This window comes from Aptenodytes patagonicus, chromosome 1 (genome assembly GCF_965638725.1).
Source record: "Aptenodytes patagonicus chromosome 1, bAptPat1.pri.cur, whole genome shotgun sequence".
NCBI classification, from domain to species: domain Eukaryota; kingdom Metazoa; phylum Chordata; class Aves; order Sphenisciformes; family Spheniscidae; genus Aptenodytes; species Aptenodytes patagonicus.
Window position 1 is genome coordinate 164,328,498 of NC_134949.1, and position 27,316 is coordinate 164,355,813.

Here is a 27,316-nt window from a genome sequence, read left to right on the forward strand (position 1 = left end):
GAGTAAATTATCCTAAGATGGCCCAAAATAACTGAAGGGGGAAAAAAAAGTCTTAGATTTCTAGAAATGCCTGCTATAAAATACAAAATAATACAAAAGATAGGACTGGGACCAGTGCAGAGTTCATACAGGCAGGTCAAAACTTGCTACACTGTTCAAGTACCGCTTTTCATTTTCCAACCCAGTCACCTGATGCAGATGCTGCCTTCATAGCGGTGGAGGCAGGGAAGGTGAGACGTGCTCCAAAGCAGAGTAAATGCAGGTTTGATGCATGCCGCACCCTGTGCTGTCAGTGGCAGTCCCCCCAGCGTAATGGCATCATGTGAAGTGGATACCTATGCGCTGGCCCCTTGGCGCCATTTCTGCTGCCGAGTCTGGAACAGTTCAAGTTCAGAAAGGTCATAAACATTAGCCAGTCTGAAATACTTGTGACTATGAAAACTGACTCAGGTTTGTTGTTTTTTTTTTTTTTTATCTGGAATAAAGCAAGGTTAGTTTTTTATAGGAAAAATGGAAATGCCATAAAGCATGGAAAGATCAGCACTTGCACAACAGAAAGAAAGATCAATAAAATAAAGTTCAACTATTCAATAAATACAAATTAAATTATACAGTTGTGAAACTTCTATTTTTTATTTAACCTTTTTTTCTTTGCTTTTGTTTCTTCTGTCTCAACAACATCACATTGTTCCATACCCTCTGCAAGCTTTTCTGTTTTCTCTTTACTTTTTCTCTCGTCACTTGTTTGCTGTATCTATTTTCTATGAGGGCTACCTTACGAATTCAAACAAGTGATTCTTGGCTTGGCAGTGATCTCCTGTTGGCAGCATGAAAACTATATATTATTGAAAGTCAAGCTGAAGCCAATTTGTTCAAAGCTTCTCATCAAGCAAAGAAAACTACTCTCGTCACTCTAATATAGTTTCAAATGTAGTGAATTTTGCCATTAAATAAATAAATTGCTTCTCTCTACAGGCAAGAGAACAGCCAAAGAATACCTCCACAAGGAAAATACTCAGCTAACCTCTTGACGGAATAACCTTCAATAAGAAATGCCACACAGAAGTAGGCTGATACCTAATGTTTATATCAAATTGTAGAATATATTACCAACTAACAAAACAAATCCAACAATCTTAAGATTTTCACTGCTATAACTTACTTGCAATGGAAAATATATTTTTTTAAAAAAATTCAAGCACTTATTCTTACAAAAGTACAGATTGGTGACACAACAGACTAGCGTTCTCTCTCCATAAATAGTGTGGATAACAGATGAATTATGCAAGTTTTCACATATCACCAATATTGTCATATTTAAAAATATTCTAGGGTGAGTCTACAAATCCAGGTTTCATATGTTCATTATAGAGTTCTCACTGAAGTCTATGTGCAGGGAAAAGGGTTTAGCCCTATATTTTAATTATGAGATTTTGTTTTCTCTTCTGCAACAGATTGACCAATTTTTGCATTATGAACCCCTGTGCTAAGCAGAAACACTGAACTTCATTTGCTGAGAATCAGTTTTAATCTGGACTGCTCTGGTTCTTTCTGTGAGAAATGAAGACTAAGCTTTGTGTATACCTCTTATACCGAAGTTTAAGGATCCAAATAGATTCTCAACATATGGTCAAGTATTTATTATGACAAGCAACTGCAGAAAAGTTATATTACGCTGAAAAATGTTATTCTGTAATATTTTATTTTACTTTATTCAATAGATCTATTCTTTTAAGCATCTATTTTAATCCTTAAAACAGATTAGCCATCAGCTGCACTTGCAGCTCCTACAGTTTCAATGCATGCATGTGCAACTGACAGGATAATTGGATGCATGTTTTTTGGCAGGAGCATTATACACTGCAGTATCGTGCATCAATTTCATTATGCTATAACAATGCAGGTGATCAAAGAGTCAAAATAAGTACTAGATTTCAAAATAAACAAAAAAGAAAGGTCACACACATACATGGATTCATAATGTTGACCAATAATCTGGTCTTTCAGCAGGTCAGAAGTACACAGGACTTCTTGAATCCCTTTAAGAGTTTGTATCTAATGCTAGTTAAGTGACATCAGTAGGATGTTTTTCACCGACTTTTATTGGAGCAGGATCAGGCTCCAAGTACTATGGTGGAAAGCAGTTCATAGTGTCATTTTTAGTTTATTTCAGCATCAATGCATTCAAAAGACTTCAGGGAGAAGTGGGAAAGAAAAAAGGGAAAAAGCTTACCCTGGAACTGCTAGCTTAAAACTGTGTTCTGATATGTTAAATATATTTATATCCTGGTTCCCATGTGTGCATGTTTTCAATTTCAACAGTAATTATTTATATGAAACTTTTAAATAATTAAGTACCAAGTGAGCTGTATCTATCCCTGATACTGAATTCATGCAGTCAAATTCAGTGCAACCTTTTTACCTTCAATCTGCTTTATGGAAACCCATTGTGAAGACAGCTAAATGGTATTCCACCGTTGCTAGTTACACATTTCTTATACTCATTATCATTAATAGCTTAACAGCCTCCAAACTGTTACCTTAATCTTTTTTATGTCAATGAGATATTCTCCAACCATCAACATTTTACAACCATTATATCTATTAAAAATCACTATATTTCAAATTATGTCCAATTAACAGAAGAAATAATTACAACATTACATTTAATTGAATGGAAAATGTTGACCAGATTTCTTCTATTTTTCCTTTAGATAACATTTCCATTAGAAATGCTCTGCTTTGAGATATACATAAATATACAGATTTACTGTAATGCATCCTCATAAAAATATTTAATAGTCTTGATGAATTCTCCGGATGATATTTATATTATTCACTGGTTTGAACAATATTCTTCCTATATTTGCATGCTTATAAGAAAACAGGCTTCCTTGCTATAGTGTAGGACAACATGGGTTTTTAGGTAACAAAATTTCATACGCATTTGCTAATAATATCTTACAATCGTATTCCATATTTGGCAGAAGCAATGCATACACGTGTGCAACACATACATGCAAAAAGGTAGTCTGTCCCATTTAAGTTATTTACCTCTCTGCACTGAGTTTGTACAACTACATCTTCAGATTTTATATGATGCTACACAAAGTAATTATACCTTCCACACTGATTTGACAGCAAATAAAGGATACTCTAAGATGCCGTCTAAAAGGCTAAAAAGTCTGTGGAAGATCATGTGCTTTGTTATGCATTGGATAATTTTATTCAAAAATCAAGATAGAAGGGCATTTTCAAAATGTATTTGAGCAGGGAAAGGGTAGTGACTTCACCAATGCAGACAGTGTTTCAAGTGTGAGAAAGCATGGAAGGAAGCACTGATGTCTGAAGGCATTTAGAAAGAAACATTTCATCTCAAGAAAAAAAAAAAAAAGGACAAACTGGGATTTGTTTTTTAGGCTTCCTAAGATTATTCAATTCTCTCACACACTCAGCTGAATAATATTATGAAATATCATTAAGTCACATAAATTTGTTGGAAAACAGCAGCAAAGGATCTTTGAAGTTATTTCTGCACAGCCCCCTTCTGACTGAGTCCATGAGTTTAAGGGTGATGAGAAGGAGAGTCTGCACAGCTGAAGGCAAATCGGAGTTCATCAGAGGTTCAAGTGCTGATGAACAAGCCCTTTAGCCCTCTAAGGATCACTTGTTAAAGACAGAAAAAGCCACCTGCCATTTGAGCTACACCTGTGATACCTGCCAAAATTTCCTTCCAAATTCTATTGACTTTAATAATTTCACATTGAAACTTACAAAACTGAGACTGTGGCATACATGTGAAAGCCTTTGGGAGCTAGGTCCATACCTCAGTGTTATTCAGAAACATGTTTATCTGACGGTGAAGCCTGGCAGGAAATGAGAAAAAGATGCTGTGAGCTAGCAAGAAACTCAAAAAACTGCCCAATAAATAACCTTCTTTTTTTTTTTCTTTTAATATGAAGATTTTTTTCTGTTAATATTAATCAATTAAAGTAGTAGATCTCTTAAACCTTAAGAGAGTTTGCTGATCACTTACACACAGTTAAATTTTAACAATTTTCTGTGAAACCTCTGCTGGCTAACTAAACATCATAAATAAAATACTTAAAGGTGAACATAACATATGCTGTTGCTTTACCAAATTGATGTCATATCATGTAATAAACAGGTACATCAAACAAGTCATTAATATGGCTTATTTTCTTTTATCAATATCTAGAAGGGATTCCAGTCTTTTTTCAATGTGATGCTAATTCAAATATTAGGACTACTCTACATCTTTGAAGATAAACCAACATTAATGAAATGTAATTGTAATTAAAATCACAATATCATTTTCAGAAACAGATTTATGTTTTGAAGAGCTAGCTTTTATGCTAAGAGAACTTTCAAAACTCATTACTTTCTTGTGTCATCAATAGGTTTATTAAAGAAAAGAGTATAAGAACTGATCTCAAAAGGGAAATTAAAGTTTACTACATGTTTGTTAACCTACAGGAAAAAAAAAAAGAAAAAAAATTATAACTGAAGAGCTATACAAATTCTTTTTTTCTGTACATTAAACAAGATTTTCTTCTTTGTCTCTCTCTCTCTCTGTCTCCCCCTTTATTATTATTATTCTTTTTTTTTTACCAGTTCATCTCCAGGTCAAATCAAGTTCATTTATGTCCAGTAGATTATTCCAGTTAAAAGGAAAGGCAGAGATTAAAGAGTATAGTGAAATACCTTCCAATCTGCCATGGATGCAGTATTTAATATTAAAGTCAGGTGACATGAATGCAGCTAGGCCTTGGTAGCTAACCTAGAGACCTTTGGGTGTTGAGCTGGAAGAGATGAAGTCTGATTTTTACTTCATAATATAAACAGAATGTCATCCACCCATCAAAATTCCACCCACAGTGAACCCCCGGCACGGTTAATGATTATAATCTTCACATTTAATCATGGGAACACAGTGACAGGCAAGCAAAGGTTAGCTAAACTGACAGTTCAGGCTGTTTGAATGGAAAAGGGGGACTTCACAAGTTTTATTTTAAAATGTGTATACTCTTCCAACAGCACTTTTCAGCTTTACAATAGAAGAGCGTACAAAGCCTGGCTGTTTGCAGAAATTGGCAGTGTGCATTATTAACCTTTAAACTGCAGAAAGACTGGAAACTTTGATGCTTTCTTTAAAACAGTTGTTATGCCAATACTACTTTCAAGGTTAAATTAAGCTAAGGGCACATAAAGGGTAAAGGAAGAAATAAGCACTAACATGTCAAAGTGTCAGAGGAAAAAATGGCATTTTAGAAATGACATAGTTATATTATAGGGATATTCTTTTTTACTTAAGTTAAAAGACAGCGACAACTTACCAAGAACAATATTTCAAAGTACATTTTATTCTCCATACAGTTTGTTGCTCATAAAACTGTGTGGATCCTTTCATGCCCTTTCTTCTTACCACTGTGATGTCCAGAAAATTAAAGACTTAAGAACAAATGCAAGTACCTCAAACTTTCTTATATTAAAAATATATATATTCACTGGTCTTTCAGGCATGTATGCAGTAAAGGTATTCAGTTTTGGTATGGAATAATGAATAAAAGTGCAGCAGTTGTTCCTTACAGAAAAAAATAAACCTAATCGAATCCCTGCAGCAAAGAAGTGACATTTGCAATAGAACATAACTATTGACCATAAATTAAATGTTTAAACAAATGGTCACTTGCTCTTTAAAGCATTCTGAGTTATTGTATTTTTTTTTATGCTCTTCAAGGGGCAGTACTTCATAAGCACTATTAATAGAAAGAATCAATACAATAAATTCACACTAAGTTGATAATACATTTTTGTATTTGTACTCTCACTGCTATTGCAAAATGTTCAACTGAATTTTTCAAGTCAAAATACAATATCAAAAGAATGACGAGACACTCTCATGACATGAAAGACTGATCTCACATGCTTCAGGTGGGGTCCAGGGTAACTTGCACAGGCCAGGATTAGGGATCTTACGGGTCACAGGGGCAATCCAGCCTACAAGACCCTTCTGTCTCATATGTTCTCTTTGCCACTTGTAGTGCAGCACGTTGAAGGCCAACTTCTCCTGCTGCTTTCCAGTCAGACACACCGAGCAGAAAGGAAGTAGCACTGGGTTCACGTCTGTGGCACTGATACCTGTGAAATGTTGAACACCCTAAACCTGCTAGAATAACAGGCAGAAGAGGAAAAAAATAGTTGGAATTTGCATCACTATGTCGTAGCTAAACAAGGGCTGACAGGAAGGCAGTGGCTTTCTGCAAGTACGCTAAACACCAAGAAAGGCAAGTCATTAAGAGAAGGATAAGAACATGTTGTTATGAAGTGAACCTAAATGCATTCAAGCTGAAAATTAGAAGTTTTCTAGACATAAGCATGGCAAGGAACAGGAATATCCCTCTAGCTGAAGAAACAGTAGGCAAAATAATATAAAATAATTTCATAGTTTATTTTTTAAAAGTGTGACAGTGAATGACAGCAATAACTGGGAGTAAAGATGATGACCAAGAAGGTCTTTTGTGACCCTGTTTTCCTATGTAATGAAATAGCAGTTCAATGTTAGTTCAAGAATCTAGCCACCAATTGTAACTAAGCTGAATGAATCCAATATGTAGTAAATTGGTTTCATTTCTCTTTTGTCAATTTAAACTTTAAAATGGTATATAAGATCAAATTCTTTATTGACTGGCTATTTCTGTCATCAGCTCACAGTGAAAAAATGTATAGATCTAAAGAAAGCACAACCAGAAGTTTTATGTCCACAGACACAGAATATCTGCACTGTTAACATTAATTCAAATGACTATTTTAAAGCCAGATATCAGAGGTCTGTGTTCTCATTTCTGCATTTCATTTCAGATACTCTTCTGTGTTCTGGTTTTACCTCCATCATTCTCCTTTTTCCTCCTCTGTAAGGAAAGCTTTTTGGAAATACAGTGAGTACCATTGTTCTCTAAAAATAATTGCTTCTAAACTTTAATTTTTCCTTTTTATTTTGTAACCTTTTTATAGTTGGAAAGAAACTATTTCCACAGTTTACACCCTCATAATAGCACAGAGCAACCTACCCTACCTGACAGGGTACAGTTATAGGAAATGCATATATACTCATGGTGCTAGAGAGGACAAATACATATGCAGTCTTCCCTTGCATGCTGCTATCAGTGTATTACATACTGAACAGAGTAAAAAATACCTGATGATGATTGGATTTATGTGTTGGAACTGTTGAGTGTTTTTTCATACAGAGTAAAGCCAAAATGGAAAAAAAGGACTAAATATTAAAATATATGCAGTTGCACACTTAGGGCTTTTCCATACAGTTAAAGTAGTACGTTTTAAGTTGACTTGCAGATTTAAAGTATTCTAGATTTTCTAGGCATAAAGACACAGTCTTCATCAGGACTATTTTTCATGGTTATCTGCTAAACCATTGCTCTGGGAAGGAGCAATCATGTTCCCATTTGCTTTACAAGATAAATGTTGGCCTCTCTTTCAACTTTAGGTCTTAGCCACCAACACAGTGCTGGGGACTACCCCACTGATGCAAATGGTACATGCTTTATAATTGTCATTAACCTTGCTAACATAGATCTGAGGGACTGATCCCTTGAATCTTGTCTGTCATTATTGTGGCCTCCAAGAGAGGCAATTTATGAACTCACTACGCTTTTGTTTTCACTAAACTGCACACAGCTACGGCCTTTTGTAGAGAGGCTTTTTCCCATCATACAACGGAACACAGATCCAATTGTTGTGCTGTTTACATACTCTTTAAACACCACTATTATGTTACAGTGTTGACTTCAATGACAAAAAACACCAAAAAAAGGGCTCAGATTTAATTGTTTTTAAAACACTAAGAAGACAAACAGCTATTCAGGAGGGAAAGCAGCAAGCAAGCAAACAAACACAGAAAGACCCTAGCTCCAAAACAGAAAGACACAGGGGGCACAGTGCAGGGTACTGTGTCAGGCAGAAGGTTTTGGTCACCACCATTCTTCTGTTAGACATAGAAACCATTTCAGATTCGTGAATCCTTTCTCCTTTTCACACTAATAACTGAACATTGTCTGAGCTAAACACACCATGAAATGTATTGATTGTGCTGTGAGAGATGTCTGACACAGGGAAAAACATTTGCTATAGCTGTGGTCTTATCAGCTACCACAGAGAAAGGGCAGTGAGGGAGAACAGCTACTTAAATTCATCCCACTAAGAAAGAGGACACCACCAAACTATACTCATTCCAACCTGGTTAATCCAGGTCTGTCTGTAAACTCCATTTTTATTCAGATTAACAAATCTTTGGGTAAATGCAGACTATAAAATAGGTTACATTTTAAATCCTTAAAGTACCAAGACCATAACAGATAAACCAAGAATGAATTAACCATCTTGGACTGTAAATCCAGGAAACAATGCCTGTTAATCAGACAAGGTCAGGCCTATAATGTGGTAATGGTTTGGGGTGGGTTGGAGTAGTAAAAAAGAAAGCTTCTTTTAGCCCTTTTACCTGTACATGTGAGAAAAGTAATGTGTTGAGCAATGTGTACAACCCACTAGTAAGGTAAAGACAGAATATTTTCTTTTCTTTTCCATTTTTCCAGTGAATTCAAACTAAGGAGGAACCCTCAAGCACTCTTCTGCTCCCTTTTTTTCTAGAAGAAAAAGAGTTGAGGTATAGGGATCATGAGCACTTCAGTTTTCCTCTTTCAGAACTTCCTTTCTCAGTTTTACTTGTAGCCAGCTTCAAAGAAAGCATACACAGAAAATGTAAGGATTTGCTTTACTTTGTAAAGTGTACAAAATTTTGAGAAGCAAATAGATACTAACAATCACATGCAAACTTAGCTGAGTGTAATGCAGAATATTCATATCATGAAGATATGACTTCAGCAAGTGATTCCAGACTTGCAAGAAATTCTGGCAAGAAATCAAAGCATCAGAATAGAGAGAAAGTCATAGGGTGAACTGTGAGTAAGGAGCTTGCTTTCTTTATAGTCAAGAAAGCACAGGAAGAATTAGTAAATCTCTGCTGTTAGAAGGAATAAGAGCAAAAGTCATGTTGCCCCAATGACAATCCTTTGTCATTTACCCTTTGCTTAAAGCCAGCTTTCTTCTCCTGTCTTTTAAAAGTGGAAAAAAATAAGGAAAAGCTTTTCAAAGTTAATGAGAAGCATCTCAAGAGACTCCAGAATCTCTCAGGACTTGGGTGTTGAGAAGCTCTCTAGGAGACAACAGCCAATTAAGAGATGATCCGCAGAAAGACACTTCAGAGCTATGTGATTTTTTTATTGCGAGGTTCACCTGCCCTTTGGGATGATGACAGTTAAGGTACAGTATAGCTGTGTGAGAAACTCTCATAAGAAATGTGAAGCTCTCTGAGATAACGTTCTCTTAACTTCTAAGCAATGTTAAAATCTTCCTGATGTGACTCCTCATGCACAGAATTGCTAAGATGGTGAAAACACCGTGACCTTAACACAGAAAAATTCTTTGGTCTGGTCTTCCGTTCATCTTCATCACCAAAAATGCTTTTTGTCTGCTAATACAAGGACCACAGCACATGGAGACAAACAAAAGCTCAATTCTCCTTGCACATGAAGAAATATGTTGTTAAGGCAAAACTGAGCCTATATGGTAACCTGAATTCAAACTCCTACAAGGGGGATCTTTAGCAAATTAAGTGCTCTTAAGCTCTGCTGCAGATTTGCCACAACACCTGCAAAGTGCAAGGAAGTGCCAGTCAGGATAGAAAAAATAAAACTAATCAAAGAAAGGCAAAGGAACAATATTGTCATAGTATGCATTTAAACACACAAACAGCCCTGGGAGTTCACAGGAATGTTTGCCCTCATAAAGTTCTATAATCCTTTTCTCAATCACTTTGAAAAGAATTTAAAAATCACTGAAGGGCAGCAGAGTGTGCTTTCATTCATAGTTACAGTTTCATGGGCAAAATACAAATCAGTGGACTATATTCTCTGAAACTTTGACTGCCATGTTCAAAGAAATCAGTGTATAATCCCTGAGAATGTGCTCATATGTAGTTTTCCCTCAGTGTAAACACATCAGTTCTATGAGACTGATAAGGTGACACTTGTCAAATACTGTTTTTTCTTTTTTTTTTTTTTTTTTTTTTTTTAAGTTCACATCCTACACAGAGTACCTTATTTAGTTTCCTGTAGAACTTGGATCAGTATATCTTCTGGAGTCTTCCTCCTTTTGACTGGGATCTGACACTGCAGATTTCTCTCTGAATAACTGGCATTTATTTAAAAATGCACTGAGATGCTTTGTCTTGTTTACTTGTTTTGTGAGCCATTTCAGTGACTAATTCAGAGTTGTTATTTTAAGAAAAAAATGTGGATTTTAGTTCTTAAGAAACCCTCCACCAAATTTGGAGGTCCAGGCAAAGCAGAAGGCATTACAGATCACAAAAGGAGATGAGAGAAAAATGCAAATAAATGAGAGTCCAAATTCATCCTTCTGCAAAGAACTGAGAAGGATCTACTCAAAAGGTTAAGAGGTCATTCCCTCATTCTCTAAAGTATGGTACTTCTTTAAGAAGAAACTGTGTTAGATCTGCCATCTTTTTACCAAAAAGCCTTTTCCTGTAGAAAATCCACTTCTACCTAAGATAAAATGTGCCTTGTAGAGCTAATTTAGAAAATGAAGCAATCTGTTTTACTCCTTTCTGTGCAACATCACCTATTCCACACACATATACACACAAAATGGAAATTACAGGAGCAGCCGGTAAATCTGTGATATCTCCCTGAAGATGCTGGGCTTACAGAAACAAAAATTGAGGTTTGTTCAGAAATAGCTAAAATATTAGAATACAGTTTCTGCTTACCTCTAACAATATATGACTGACTACTCCATCTATATTTATGGAAGGCTAAGAAAAAAGATTACTGAAGGAAATTAGCCTACAAATTCTGAACCTCAAAAGAGCTGGCCATAAAATTTTTAGAAAATTCAATGTCTTTACATGATTGAATAGCTACTGGAAAAGAAAATCCTTGTTGATAATTTTTATTTTAAATGCCAAGCTCTGTCTATGCTGCTTTCTCAAATGGTTTCATATTTCAATTCTTCATTAAAACTATAGATTCAAAATGTTGGATTTGTTTCCATTTCTAATTACTGAAATTCCTCAGTAACAGAAAAAAGTCACATAATCCCTCAAATAAACCTTTCCACAACTTTCTGAGAGTATTTCAATATTGAAAATGCTAAAATGTAATTCAAAATAATACAATGATGCATTCTTTTTTTTATATTTATTTCACATAAAAGATGGTTTGTGATTAGCAGGCAAAGTTGTATTTTCAAAACAAATATTTTTAAAACTATTTAAGAGGGCTATTTTTTCAAAAAAAATCCAGCCATTTCAAAGTCAAAAAGATATACAGAAAAACAAATATCTTTTTTATTTTAATCTTTAATTTGCATTGGTTATCCACTAAGGAGAACGTTTTCAAGATCAGAGTAAAACCCTGCCAGCTTCATCTTCACTTTCTTTTCCAATTTTTTAAAGCCTTATGAATATTTGTACAGTGTTTCCTTCAGACTCTGGCTGCTTCTTCATCTTTCACAACTTTTAGGGTATAAAAAAGATACACACAAGTGCAATAAAACAACAGATTACTCATCTGGTATACCTGCTCTCTCACTTACCCCAGGAAGGTCAGGTGGCGAAACAAGAGTGAGATGTTACCCAATTTTTACTCAATCCCACAACTACACAGGTAAGTATAATCCAGTTGAAACTGAAACTTATAACACAAGGTTAAAAATGCTAAATTATGAGACACTATGAAACATAGAATGGCTCTGCTTGAATTGTCCAGACCAAGGCAATAAAGAGCCCATTATGTTGAGAAATAAAGATTAGGCACTGATTGCATCGTTGGCCTGTTACTATTTGGATCTGTATGTAGGCAATAACTTTTTCAAATTGTCACTTTCAATGCCATGAACGATGGCAACAAAGAGGAAAAGGAGTTTTTATGTTATACTTAGCTTTGTTTTGCCACAAAAAGGAGATAAAGTATTAAAAAGAAAAAAAAAACAAAAAAAAGAGTGTTATTCATTCTTATTGAGAACTTGCCCTTTACATTAGGAAAACTCATAGCAAAGATGTTTAGAAAAGTAATGGGAAATAATAAGAATATAACTGGAATGTTGACATTTTAACCAGACACCCAGCTAGTTTCTAGCTCTGAACAATATCACCTTGGTATGAAAACAGTAATAAGCCTCTTTTTGATCCATTCTGGCAATGTAAATGTGGAGCAGAGAACAAAATATTCTGAAACCTACAGTTTCAAGTCTACAATCAGGCTGTACCTGAAAAGTAGAGGAGTAGTAGGTAGAAAAAGTACAGATCAGTGAGAGAACCCCGATGAGCACTGGTTTGTCATTTTCAACTATGGCATTTAACTCATGAAGCTTTAGACAAATAAAAGTTTTCCTTAGTTTTTCCATCTTCAAAGTAAATAGAAATACTTACCACCTTCCTAGCACTGTCATTCATAAAATGGGTCCTCAATTATATTAAGTTTCTTTTGGAAAGTAGAGTGAGTTTACTATTAAACGTATGACTAGTGCTTGATGATGTGACAAATGCACCATTACTGATAATGTCCTTCATACTTAATGTTGCATGAGAAGCCAAGCTAGACACATGGACAATTACAAAATATTTTACCCATGGATGTTTCGTATTTTTATAGTCAAAAACCCTGGACTCTTAAAGTGTGTTACAGTCACAACAGACATTACCAAAAAGATCAAAATCTATGTGAGGCAGAGACAAGGTGGAAAGAGCAGGGAATGATCTAACAAACAATATCACAACCATATGTATGAAAGAGGCTAAGACTCGGGAGTAGACAGATCATTTTCCAGCAGTCAGTAGCAATTGCAATAAACATAGTCTTCTACAATTAGGGAGAGATGATGGAATAAATTTATCCACAATTAAAAGCATGCAGGCTGGCAGAGGCAATTATAATAATACATATACAGTCAATATATTCACTAATTAAAAAGGCAAGATGGAATATGGATGTATTGGGAAATAACAGAGAAATTCATCCCATTCAAATATAATTCAGTATCGGAGATATGATTTTTTGGAAGACTCCCCAACTGGCAGCAATAGCCTAGAAATTATGCCGTATATTATGTATAAACCACCCTCTGAGTGAATACTTGTACAACAGCACCAGTAATCTCAGTCCCAGTTCAGAAGAACATAAATAGTTTGGCCTAGTTCCAAAAGTATGGAGTATGTTTCTGATTTTCCTCTCATTGAGCATCTGTATAATTCTCATCAGGAATTTCCACTCTGGGGCATTCTAAGAGCACAAGAGACAGATTTTCTGATTTGAATAATTATCCCTTGATGAGGAAAATAGTATCTTGTGGTAGCATTTGCCTGATGTAGATTAGGAAAAGACAATGCTAACAATGCTATGCCATTACACTGTTTATTCAAAGTCAAAGTAAAAATTAAATCACACACCAATCCTCAAGCTAGATTCTGCTTGAAGTCACTGACCTGCATTAGTATTTATTATAACTGGATTCCTGGGTCTCAGGAATGTATAGGCATTATAAAAATTATGTTCTTGGTGGTGTTGGTGTTGAGGTCAAGGGACAAAGAGGTAAGAGGTGCACAAAAGACATTAAAAAAAAAGCAGTAAGACTCCATCAGTATTTACACACAATTTACAAAGGACATACAGAGCACACATCATCACATATACTGGTGACTGTACTTCAGTAATCTGACTCTTTAATGTATTTGTTAAATTTGGAAACACCAGCTTTGGCATTTCCTGTCTGTTGGTGAACCTCAGTTTCATTTAAACTCTCCAAGTGTCAGTTCATTCAGTGAAATACTCCTGAAAATATCATGCACTTTCATCTCACGTGCATTTGCAAGTGGTTTTAAAGTAATGGTTGCATGAGCTCATGAAAGGAAAGAAAATTATAGTACCCCATTATGCAGTAGGAGTCATGCAATAACTGTAACTCCCGAAGACATAAAGGATGAAAGAAGGTAGGAGATTGCGCTAAGGTATAGAAACATGACATGATCTAACTGTACTTAAATCTCAATTTGCCCCATTGCCTTACTCAGCCATATCACCTAGGGAGCTGGGTAGCTCTAACACAGTAGAAACAGTAATTACGAATAAGAGCTAACACAACGTGGAGAGGAGGAAAAGAGCAGATATGCTGCAGGAGTATCCTGAATGCTATCTATACACAGAGCAGTCCTGAAGCTGGAAAATCTTGCTCTCCGTTAGAATGTGTCACTGCTTTGATCACCAGAAGCTTCTTTCTATGAGATTGTAGGAGTCAGAACTATGGATTAAGTGACATACAAACTCTGGTCCCCTGAGAATGTGTGAAATAATTTAGGAAAATCTGTGTAAAGCTTAACACTAACCAGAGCAGCAGGTATACCACGGCAACACAATTCTCACATCTTGGCAAATTCTACTGTCAGAAGGGAAAAGATAGCATGAAGAGCACAATGTTTAGGATAGTTCAGATCTTCCAGCAAATTCTGAGCGATCTGTAAAATAGAGGTTATGTGATAATTGCACATACGTGCATTTCCAAGGCTATATCCTGGTCTGCTTCCCACTCCATGATCCCGTAAGTCAGAACCCAGTTGTTTGGTTTAATCTTTGATCTATTAGCATGACTGCTGTTTGGGATGACAGAATGAGTGAGCAATTTATGTCTGAGATGCTCCTCTGATACATTTGAGATGTCTTTACCAGAAGGTTTACTAACAAAAACGTTTGTAGCTATTTGAGAATAGAACAGCTATAACCATAGGGGAGGGAGAAGAGTGAACTTAGTAAAATCCACAAAACTGGAATTCATAATGAGCAAAAAAAGGCATAATAGCTGGCAAATGCCTGGAAATCATCTCTAAGCTAAAAAGGTAGATGGTGAGGGACATTTTCAACTGATGTAAATCATATTGCTTCTGCAGGTTTGAGTGGAACTGTGCCCACTATCATGTCAGAATCTGGTCTGACTTTTTTTTTAATATTCTCTTTTTAAAATAGTAAGCTATTTTATATAAAGTAAGAACTCCTGTAATAAGACAGGCTAAATATTTCTTTAGCCTAAAATACTGCCTCTTGCAGTAGTGAATGGAGGATGCTCAGAAAACAAACAAACAAACAAACACGTTTAGACAGAAATTTGAGGTACTTTTTGTTAGCTTCCAGCAGTAAGAGTTTTGGGATTTCCTGGTCTGGGTTTCAATACACATAAGTATGTTTTCTATTTATTCACTGTTGCTTTTCTGAAAGTATCCTCGTGTACATGTTCAATCCTGGTTGAGTAATGACATGATACTTTCAGAGATTACAGTGACTAAAAATTGTTTTCCTGAAAACCAATTTTTGAATATGTGAATTTTTTCTTCCTTCACGTACATTATTTTGCATTTATTGTCATTTAATTTCACATCTCATTTTAATCACTCAGTCACTCTGGCTAGACTTTTCTGCAGCTCTCCAGAGTCAGGTTCAGATTTGATTATTCCAAATAACTTTGTAGTATTTAATACCCTTGTCAATTTAATTTTCATTCCTTTTCGTTTCACTGAGAAATATGACAAACAGCAGAGTTTAGCTATCAAAAATGGTAACTTTCTTATATCTTAAAAATTATCATGTACTCCTACCCTCTTTTTCCTAACTGTTAAACTTTTATTAATCTACAACAGCCACATAATAGCTCAGTTTCCTTTGATGAAAAGCAGCATGTAAAGGAAAATGACTAAGGTGCCTTAGTAGACTAGTAGACAGGACCTGTACAGAGAGGTTGGTCTTTTTCATTACATTAAGTAATATGCTAGAATAAATGGACATTCAGTCACACAGGAAGATTTTTATTGACCTGAAAGCTTTTCCAACTTTTCCAGCTATAAAAATTAGACTAATAGAAAATGCCACTTTTCCATCCAAATCTTAGCTTCTTAAGCTATTATGGCTACATCTTCTACTATGACACTAATTATTGAAAGCAGAAGTAAATTTTATTTCACAATCCTTTAATTTTGTAACAAGGTTCTCTTAGAAACTCTAGAAGGGTTTATATCTGTGGTTGCACAAAATCTATGAAATCTAATCACTTGGTAGACATAAGTAATAAAAAACCAGAAACAATATTACATGTTTTGGAATCAATATGAATTGTTATAGTTAGCTTTTTACTTGCTAACCTATTATTGCATTTAAATTACAGAAAACCAAGAAAATGCCAGCCAAAAAATATCAGAAGTACAATAAAAACAAACAGATGTTCTAAAGGGAATGATTGTCAGGTTGCAAGGAAAATCATTTAACTTCCTGATGAATATTACATTCCTTAGTCTGCAGCCATTTCTACAAACAGCTGATAGCACTGTTTTAAAGCTTGTAAATGCAGGCAGTAAAGGGAGAAGTTCATTGGTAGATCCATGTCAGGCATTCTTCCACAGCAGGATGTAATGCTTCAGCACTGCCACCAAGATGCATTACAGCTGCACACAATATTCTTTCGAGCCAAAATCTGTTTTATGAACCTGTTTTTCCTAAGGCATTTACACCTCCTGATTTATACATACTATTTAAAATTATGTAACCCCTAAGGTGTTAAAAAAATACCTCTCCCTTGTCCTTCCTGCCATAATGGTGTGACAGGAGAGCCCTGCCCACAAAGCATAGGACAAGGTGCACCATGCTGAAGTGTTAGGAGGCTGGAGTAAATGCCAGCAGTTTCTGCACTCCTTACAAAGACTCTTGTTGACTCAAGGGCTCTTTTTCGTTCGGTTTTCTTTTGTTATGACTTACTTTAACATGTTATACTATGAGTTTAGAGGTCTTCTCCTGCCTGCAAAGATCTGAACAAAAACAGACCCTGGGTATCTGGACATTAATGCTATTTTGCATGATTACTAAACCAGAACAGACTGCTAGCTTTCTGTAGAAAAGATTCTTTAGGTTTGTTATTCTAAACAAAACTTAAGCCTTATAAAGAGTCACTAATTACTAATACAAACAAAAGTTTTGATTGTAGCAATACATCCATTTTCCAAGCCTCATGAAATTGTTCTTTTCCACTGTCCCTTCCCCATCCCTGACACCCCCACCAGCCACACTGTGTGCCTTTGCACACTAGGGACAGGACTGTCAAGACAGCTTAGCTTCTTCATGGGCACCAAAGTAACAGTCCATGTGTTCACAAGCATTCATAACTTAGCAGCTCCAGTATGCCTCTGAAGAGCATGTTTTTCACAGAGGCTCAGTGCCCAACAAGCTGAGCTCCTGAAACCATTAAATTTGATGCTCAAATAAGATCTGAGCTTTTTAGAAGTCCTGGTTGAGCAAATCATAAATCCTCAATAGCTCACTAACTCCTTTGTTCCTTCACTCTTCAAGTACTGCTATTAGCTGTTCTTTCCACTTCTGCTGTCATTCCTCCATGGGGGGGAAAAAAAAAAAAAATCAAATTGTCTTATTTGAAAGAAAGAAAGAGAGAATGAAGCCAGTGAGAGCTCCCCAACTGCAATAAACTGTGAGCACCTCTTTTCCGTTTGCTCACTAGAAACATGAGGAAAAAAAGGGACAGAAGTAAACAAGCAACTTTCTGCATATGTCTTTTCTGCTTCATTTTCACACAAAGTATGTCTCTAAAGGTCTTGCTCTGACTTAACAGGTTAGAAAATGGGGAAATGCTGAAGGAGTTAAAGGGGAAATTGAAAAATATTATTTTAAAAAATGGGTAAAAAGGCATCACTGAAAGCCCAAAGTATGCATTATGAACTGTATGGCTGTTCAGAATGTATTTTATGAAACCATTAACACTTAACTCTTTTGGTTAAAGGTCCAGTACTAAAATAAATCAAAAGCATCTATTATATAATTGTAGCATAAAATATGCTCACTTGCATCTCTCTGGTTAGACGGCAGAACACAACCTGCTTTTTCCATGAACCATATGTTATGGTTCTCATCAGCAACACCCCACATGAGCATCGCAGTGCAGTTGCCAAGGAATAATCAATGAAATTACACATATACTCTGAATGCTGGAGTAGTGCCTGGCACACATTGACTACCATCGGGGAAGATACCACAGTAAGTCTGGAGCTCTGCTTTAGTGCATTCATCACAAAACATAGTGCTGGTTACTTGTGTTAATCAATTAAGATGCAGCAAGATTTTAAAAAATGTTTTGCATTATTAAATCATTTAGAGTGGCTTTTTTACAACCTGAATAATCAACATTCATTGTAACTGCAATGAGTAGAGTAAAATTTTCTGAGATATTTTGTAATCCCAGACATTGTCCCTTTCCACTTGCAATTACTTGCAGAGGCACCAGTATTTTTGCTTGTTCAGAGGTCCATAGCTTCTCAGGATGCCAAGTAACACCCAGACTTATCCAAAGTGGTTGCTGTAGAGTTCATTCATTTAGATCTCAGGATTCGCTATTACCAGTGTTTGTCTACAGCTCACGCATTACAGCTCTGTTCTCTCTTTTCATTGGTCCCCCAGTGACCATCAATGGATGGCTCAGGGAAAAGATTATGAAAGACAGCTGGACTGTCCCCTTGGAGTTCTCCTTCCTTCCCTCTTTTCTCTCCAGATTTTCATATTCAGTATTTATTTAATAAGCAAAGATGAATCTGTCCTCTCTTAATTCATTCACCTAGACTCAGCAATGTCCTCTTGGCAATCCAGTCTACGTATTGTGAAAAATAAGTGTTTGCTTTAACCATGTCCTTCTAAATTCATTAAGTAACCACTGTCTCTTATTTCAGAAGAAATAGTGAATTATTGCTTTCTTCCACCCTTCTCCAAATCACTCTTGATTTCAGAGTCGGTCATCATTAACTCCCTCAGTCCCTTCTTTTCCATGTCTATCTGGTCCACTCAGACAACCTAGGGAGTGGGTGATCAAATCTGTGTATGCCCACTGTGCTTTTAAAGGAAAGAAACTCTCCAGATAATGTTTATCACATGGCTAAAAACCCATTACTTTCATATAGCCAACAATTCAACAATAGAAATTTTTAATAATAATTTTGTAGTAAGCATGGTTCCAGTAACTTAAAATATGCACTGATCTAATTGCAGAACTGATATCCAAGGCACTATTCAGCATGCGAGCAACCATTCACTAGTTGCAGACTTACTCTTCCACTTATGCTGAACTTCAAGCTTCCTTTTCTCAAAGCAAATGTTTTGAAAGTGAAACCCACTTGACTAAATTAACAAGACATATTTAGCAAACTATCTTAATTATTAATCAGTTTGCAGTTTTACCCACTTGTGCCTACTCTGTGTAATAAACATTTATCAAGCTTTTCTTTTTTATATCATGAATGCTGCTAATGTGCTTTGAATTGCTCAGAGAAAATTACATATAACACTTAGCTGCAAATGACATTAATTGCAAAAATCTAGATCTGGAGGTTTTGTGTTGTGGGGTTTTTTTCCCCTTCCCACCAAAACATTCTGAATCCCTGTGTTAATTTCTTTTGGTTATCAGCCTATAAATTTAATTGAACTGATAAGACTTTTCAAATCACATCTCAGAAATCACTTGCTTATTTAAGTAATTATGTATGTGAGTCATAATAAAATATAATAATAAGCATATTCTTGTGATGTTCACAATTTATCTTACTATATACATAACCATAAAGTATTATATACCATAAGGTAACAGCAAATGCAGCAAGTGCATATTGTATTTATTTAGCGAACAGCTGAAACAGTTACTAGAGATACACAGTAGCAATGAATAATTTAGCTTTTTTCTGCTTGTAACTTATCAGGAAATGGATTTCAGCTTTTACAAATATATTCATTATTCAAAGAAGTCAGGAAAGGCTGGAGTGAGTAGGCATATTCTCATTGACTCCTACCCATTTTCACTCAAACCCTAAATATATTAGTTAAGCATATTTCAGTTTGGGTTGGTCTAAAATATTTATTTTTTAAATTAAAATTGGACATTCGATAGAAATACTTGAAATACAACTTTACTTTTACCTGATTTTTTGAATGTTTTCCACTGTACAACATTTCAGAGGCTTAACAGTCAAAATACTTTCAGTTCATAATAAAGCTGATATATTCTGGGCAAAAATGTTTATAGTAATGTTTTTTAATTTTATTTGTCCTTTCCCCACGTTTTTTTTTTTCCTAATCAAGTATATGTAGAATTAAAACTGTTTCCTAACCACTGCATCGTGTGCATTCAGTTCTCACTACATCACTGAGGAACCCTTAAAGGTATATGGGTCTCTTCTCTGCACTGTGACAGTGTGACAAACCAGTGGGGAATACTCAGGCTGTAGTGTAATGCTCGCTTATATCAGCAAGAGTTCTTATTAACTACTAAGGGCAATGAATCAAGCCCTAACTTACTTTCACATTGCAAATGTTTCTGAAAAAGTTCACACAAACACACTTGTAGTATTGACAAATCATATGAAATCATGATTGGGAATAAAATAGTTTGTGTGAAACATATAGAAAATAAGTGAGAAAGTTTGCCAGTCGTCTATTAAATTCACATTTTTTCCCCTGGGGCAATAAATATTCCTCACTATGTACTTCTAATATTTAATTATATACTGTATGTTAGAAATCACAACAGTAAAGTATCTATGTTAATAAAAATCATCCATAAAAACAACATCCCTAATAAAGGAATATTTCCTTTCCTTTTAAGATTAACAGGGACAATATAAACAATCTTTTCTTATGCAGATCTTATGCAATCTTTAGGAACAAGTTAGTTTATAGGTTGTATCTTCCTTTGTATCAGTCGGGTCACTCACTGCCACAACATCAAATTTTAATGTGGTATTCACAGGCACTCCTCACTCAAGAAAAGGAGAAACATGATTCTTTTATTTTACAAAAATCAATGTGTACCAGGGCATCAGGACCATGACAAGGACTCAGAGGTAGTGCCTGGGAAACAGATTTGAGTTGGAGGAGGAGAGGAGATCTGTAAGCACAACCAAACTATGCCAGTCTAAAATCTCTCCCAAGGCCAGACCCTCCCCGTCTGCCCAGCAAATACTGGTGATGCCCCTGGGCAGACCCTGGGTCCCAGTTGCTGTCCATGGCCAGGCTGCGGAGGGGACAGTAGTCTGCTCCTCCTGCTAATTACACCTGTACTGCAAACAGCAGAGTGCTCGGAGTCAAATCTGAAAGTTCAGAAACCACAGAAAAACTGCAGTTCCACACAACAGAACTCGTTGTCACTTGGGAAATTTCACTTTGTGGAATTACATAGAAAATATATATTAAAGCTCTTTTAAAGATAAAGGCTAAACATCTGAAATGTACACGTTGTTGGACATTTTGATGTTGTGTTGAAATAAAAGGCTAACATCTTTCTCCTCAGGGTTTGGGTCTCTGCGTAACTTGTACACCAACACTGAGAGCAAACAAGGTAACAACAGCATTTGGAAAGCCCTGCAAAGCTTCAGTTCCACTCTAAAACAATATTTAGTGTTCAGCTTGTAATTTAAGTCCTGAACACCATGTCAGTCACAGGAGGTTAGGTCAGACCCAAGATCACTACTCACCCAGGTAGAGAAGTCTTCAGGGATCTTCCCACTGAGTAGCACAAGCTTTGTTGCCTCTTGGTAGGACTCTCCGTACAAGGAAAGTAGTCTCTTTGCTCCCACCCAAAACAGAGGCACTAAATGAACTGATAAGATCCATCTTTGTATGTCACTAGCCACACTACATGTTTAGCCAAATGATTATCTAAAAAAATCCTAGACGCACAACATCTTTTAATCAGCTGGACAGAATTCAGTTATACAGCAAAGCCTGATGCCCTTGTATAAAAGTGGATATTGATTACTTGATTAGACAAAGCCTCTGAAACTAAATGTCCTGTGGTTTTGAGAAGTGTGCCCTCATGACATCTGGACAACAAATGCTGTGCAACCAATTTGTATCTTTCAAAAGGACATTCCTGGTCCAGCAGGGACCAGACAATCGTAGCTAAGGGAAAGAACTCTCACCTCCCTTTATGCTTGGATCCACACAATTATATAAACCAACAAAATAAAAAATAGAAAAAAATTAGAAATTGTTGAGTTACTGTGTCTTTTGAGGCATACTCACAGTGGGATTATTTTTCTATCAGGATGGAAAAGAACAAAGAATATGCAGCCGTCCTCACCTTGGGGAGTCACTGAAGCTTGTTTTGCATTTGGTTGAGCATCGTAATTACAGGCGATTTCTTCAATTGATCAGGTACAAAGGAAAAACATCTTGTCACTTCCTCTCCGACACACTCAACCAAGCCAGTGTTAGTCTATGAAAATTCATCAAACAGCATCATAATAACAATTGTAAATATGCAGAGAAAGAAAAATAATCTTCTTTGGACAAAGTAAATCCCTGAGGATTTGTAAGTCCAACTCAAGTTCCAGCCAAACTTAACAAAATGTTCTGCTGGCTGAAAATAAATTTGAACATTTAGGCAATTCAGGAGTGTGTTAAAAATACCTTTTTAGCATTCTTATTATTACCTGTAACTTATATTACTTTATATGAAAATGCAGAGACATATGATAACGTGGAAGTTTTATGAACCCTTTTAACTCAGATTTCAATTATTTAACAAGGCAAATAAAAATACTCCTTTTTTTAAATTTAAAATTGGAGTATTGAAAAGCAAAAATATTTTGTAATTTGCATGTTCATTGCCTACTTCCAAAGATACATTTGACAGTCTCTATGAAAAAAAAATTTTCATTATGTTCCAAAGTGTATATATACACACACACTTTGGAACATAATGAAAATTTTATATATATATTTGTTTCTTAATAAATTTATTTTATATTTATATTGTCCCAAAGTTGCTACAAATAATTTTAGGGGACAAAGAAAAGTTTCTTCAAGGCCTAATGCCCACTGCCGGAAATAGGTATCAGGAAAAGACAAAGGACCATTGATAAGATTTTCAGCGTAACTGGGAAACTGAAGAGTCTGGGATTTTCCTCTTGACTGATCTACAGCCTTCCTCCCCTTGGCCTTACATTCCTTCTCACTCATTAATCACATTCACCTCATTTCATACTTTTAGAAATAAAATAAATAAAGCTATTGCTACTCCATTTGAATTTAGTTTAATAAGGACCAAAGTATCTGTTACAAAATATTGAGAAAATATCAGCCTAATATTTAAGAATTATCCTGACTGCATAAATATAAAAATCAGGACCTTTTTTTTTCTGCTGAAGTTTTTAACATCTCTTTCAAGTTTACTTCACACAGAACTTGTACCTTTTATTGATGTGTTGCACCTATGCTGCTGAGTATTTAAATACAATTTTGGGGGTGTGAAAATTTCCTTGAACTTGTAATTAAGCAAGCATATTCATGGTTAAGAACTAGGTTTCAGAAAAAATTACAAGGTGTGTTACAAAATGAATTAGATTTTTTTTTAAAGTTCCATCTAAGCAAAAAAGTGCTGAGTTATAAGACCAACATTTCATGATATTTTTAAAGCATAACCATTTTTGAAGCTGGAATGTCTAGCTTATTTCTACTATCTTACTAAAATTTGAGACATTAGCCTTCTGGTTATGTTTATATGCTATTTTTACTATAGCCATCAGGCTTAATGGGCACTTCTAGATGGAACTGAATTCATAGAGCTTCGAACTCCGAGTCAAGGGACTCTTTTTTAAACCAGTGAGAACTGACAACACTGGAGAACACACTAAAGTCACTACTTTTCCTCTTTCTCTATGTTTCAAGGCAGTAATATTTGCAGAGTCCCATCATATTCTTACACCATTCCCACCTTTGTCCAAATCCATGCTGGCTTTCTTCATTAGAAGTTTTACAAGCTCATTTTCTTACTGTGATAGTACTTCTAAAATAGTCAACTTCTTCATCCTTATATTACTTACTAGTCTTTAGTCCTTGAACTTATTTCCTAAATTTTGAGCGTTTAAATTTTATTGCCACCTGGAGCTGCCTGCTGCTACTTTTATTTAATCACACAGAAGTCCAGAGAGTAGAAAGTCAGTAATAGGAGCTTTACACTTTGCTGCAGTTAAAATTTAAATTGCTCCCCAGAGACAATGAGTTATAGAATTGTACTTCAGAACAGTACTTATCTTCTTTTTTACAATATGATTAAAATACTTCTTCCTATCAATTAATGAGTTAGATCAAAAAAAAAAAAAAAAAAAAACCAAAACTCAGGCAGCTACAATTTAGGTTGTGCAAAAGCTAACTTTCAGCCACCTGTTCCAGACGGATTCCAGAAATATGTGTTAGCTGCGTGGGTGTGGGGAAATCGATACGCCCTCTGGTGAATGAAAGAGATATTTTTGGCTCTGATCAGGGTGCCAGCTGGGGGCCAGCTGCCAGAAAGGTGATCACCATGGTTTGACTGCAATCCTGTGGCACTTTAGAGAGAAAATGCCATTGTCCAGTGCTTTCCGGTTCCAGTCAAAATTTACTTTCACCTCTGATTTGATCCGTCATGGTGCATTGAGGATCTCCTGAGAGGTGCAGTTTTGAGCCGCAGGTAAGGGCGGGCAAGGACATGGGATATCTTACCTCCACAGTGAGTTGGTGGTAACATTGCATGCACTAAGTTCTTGTGTAAAAGTCACATGCATCACAGCCAACTCTTTTTCCTCTAGCAGCTCTGCCCCAAACACAAAAATGTTTATCAGCTTCCCCATTCTGCTTCTGTATGCTAGTTCCAACAAGCAGTGTTTATTCTGATACCTGCATTTTTTTGTTAGTTAAAAAAAACCCCAAACCCTACTCTATGTAGCAATTTCTTTTGTCTAAAGATGTTTGTATTGTGAGAGCAACATGAACTGACAACCATCAATATCGCTTCTTCTGAGCTGGGGTCAGATCAAGTGGAAATATAAGCTCCGAAAATATGACAGAAAAAGTGCACAATGAAAAACAAATGCATGCATTCATACACCAGACAAAGAAGACAAAAACCAATAACATTGCATTTAATTTGGAGAGGAGATGTTTTACCATATTTAGGAATGATCAAAGAATAAGAATTTCATCTGTTGGGAAAAAAAAAGAAAAAAGGATCAGACATCTTCAGTCAGCTGTTCACATTAAGAAGAATTTGTGTGGTGGGTCAAGAGATACAGTGTTTTAAAATATATTCTCTATTGGCCAGACATCCAGACTAGACAACAGCTCCCCAGTAAATAAATTTCCTGACTTTTATTTTTTGTCTAAGTCTTTGCATTTTGGTGCCAGAACCTGACTGTACAGAAGAATGAGAAAAAAGGACACCCAAATGTATACATCCAATTAATTTTAGACCTCTTATTTTTAGGCAAAATTTACTTTTAAAGAGAAAAATTTTGAACTTTTGGCAAGAGTTCCCCTTAAAAAAATTCAAGAAATTATTTGTTCAACTTAAATAAAAATTATAAAGTAAATTAAAAAAGCTAACCAACCTAATTATTCACAAATGAGAAAATAAAGCCTAACACAAAATCACAGGTAGTCACATATCATATTGGAAGTAAATAGAGCATGTTAGAGATTGGACATGTCTATCTCAAAATGAAAGTGACACTTTTCACATTAAATTAAAAGTAGGACTTGTAATCACCTCCATAATTTCCAAGTAACAGTTTAGTAATAAACTAACAGTAGTTTTGAAGGACTTCTGCAGCAAAAATTACAGACTGTATAAAACCTGTATTTTTATCGTGATTGCAAGACACAGAAGAAAGTACACTCATCAAACAGCAAGAATAGAGGTCTCTGGAAAGGGAGGCAAGTGGCAGTTAAAACATCAATGGGAAGTGCTACTTTCCAAGAAAGCAGGTGAAGAACTGTCTACAGTGAAAAGACAAAAATTCCTCCCTAGGTATACTATCGGGAAAAAACTGAAAGCTCTGAGTTTGATTTTGATATTTCAAATGATGAAATAATGCTACCTTTCTCACACATACCTTTCTTTTAACACATGCTTAGTCATTTTGATTTTCCATTTTTTCAGCTATAATTTTTTCCCCTTTTTCTGTTCTTTATTCCTCTCAGCTGCATATCACAGTATTTAAAGAAAAATGATTCTCCCAAACAGATACAGGACATTCTCTATACACACATTCCCAAATGTATCCTGATGACCTTAGAACTGAGATGTTGCTCAGCACTAAATGCAATAAAGTGATTCAGAAAGTAAGCCAAATTTAGACTCCATCATATTTGTGTTTTATGTAGCAAACAACACATATATTATATATGTAGCAAACAACTATGTTTGAAATGGAAATGTCAAATATTGACATATATATTTGAAAGCAGCAAGAACTGTTTTTAAATATTACTAGCTTAAACAGCAAGGTATTAGTGTCATTACTTTTGTCTGGAAGCTTCCTGAACATCTGACCAACATCATTGGACTGAAAAGGTTAACCTGTTATAAGCATTGGATCCAACAAACATCTGGATAACCCAAATTTCAAGGTATTAGTGAAAACTTTGGATCATATATTTTTAACTAATGAGTAAAGTACTTTCTGATTTGTTGCAATCTGTAGTTCTTGTGAACAGGCCTTTAAAAATGGATCATGGCTGTAAACCACAGTTACAAGATCTAACTAACGAACATGCTGCCTTGCCATGGTTTGAGTTTAGTTGGCTTCAAAGCGCAGAATATCAAGACTGCATGCAACCCGATGGGCTGACCACAGCAAAAGTGCCCCTGAGCTGCAAAATGCACTAAGGAGAAATTACATCTAGATAGCCATGTTATCTGACCTCTCTCTGCCAAATGGGCTGACTAATTAGAAATTGGGATTAGTTACTCTGTTAAGTATTTACAATACTTGAGAAATAAATTCTTTATGAGAGAGGCTGGTGTCTCATGTTTAATTACCCAAGTGATTGAAATCTACATTTGTAGAGGTCCCGGTGCACTAGCAATCCGCGAACTCTACATTCCGGTATTGTTTTATATTGTTGATCAGTACCTCCTTGAAGGACTACAAACTCTCAGTTTCTATCATGCTTAACGTATTAGGAGAGCTTTTTAATTAATGTGTTAACATTGCCAGCAATATTTAGCGACTAAAGGAGATCAACAGAAGAGAATATGAATCACAGCTTCAGGTTCTAACATGGTTTCTATACTAGGACTGAGAAACAGTTTTCCCTATCAACTCAATGTATTTCAAGAAATTTCAAAGTAAATTATG

The 27,316-nt window shown here is 35.6% G+C and overlaps 1 long non-coding RNA gene across 5 annotated transcripts in view; it reads right to left on the reverse strand.

The window, feature by feature from the left end:
* The window catches only part of LOC143172036 (uncharacterized), a 35,471-nt gene extending 10,310 nt beyond the window's left edge, over positions 1-25,161 (reverse strand). For 2 of the 5 annotated variants that reach the window (XR_012997276.1, XR_012997281.1), the window contains exons 1-5: positions 5,947-7,551; positions 5,358-5,448; positions 4,726-4,823; positions 3,775-3,866; positions 190-374 (exon numbers count right to left, since the gene is read on the reverse strand). This is a non-coding gene — a long non-coding RNA (uncharacterized LOC143172036). Of the gene's footprint in view, positions 1-189; positions 375-3,774; positions 3,867-4,725; positions 4,824-5,357; positions 5,449-5,946; positions 7,552-22,278; positions 22,414-25,124 lie in introns of those variants that run through there. The other 3 variants (XR_012997280.1, XR_012997279.1, XR_012997282.1) reach the window with 3 other exon arrangements.
* Between the last annotated feature and the right edge of the window lie 2,155 nt (positions 25,162-27,316).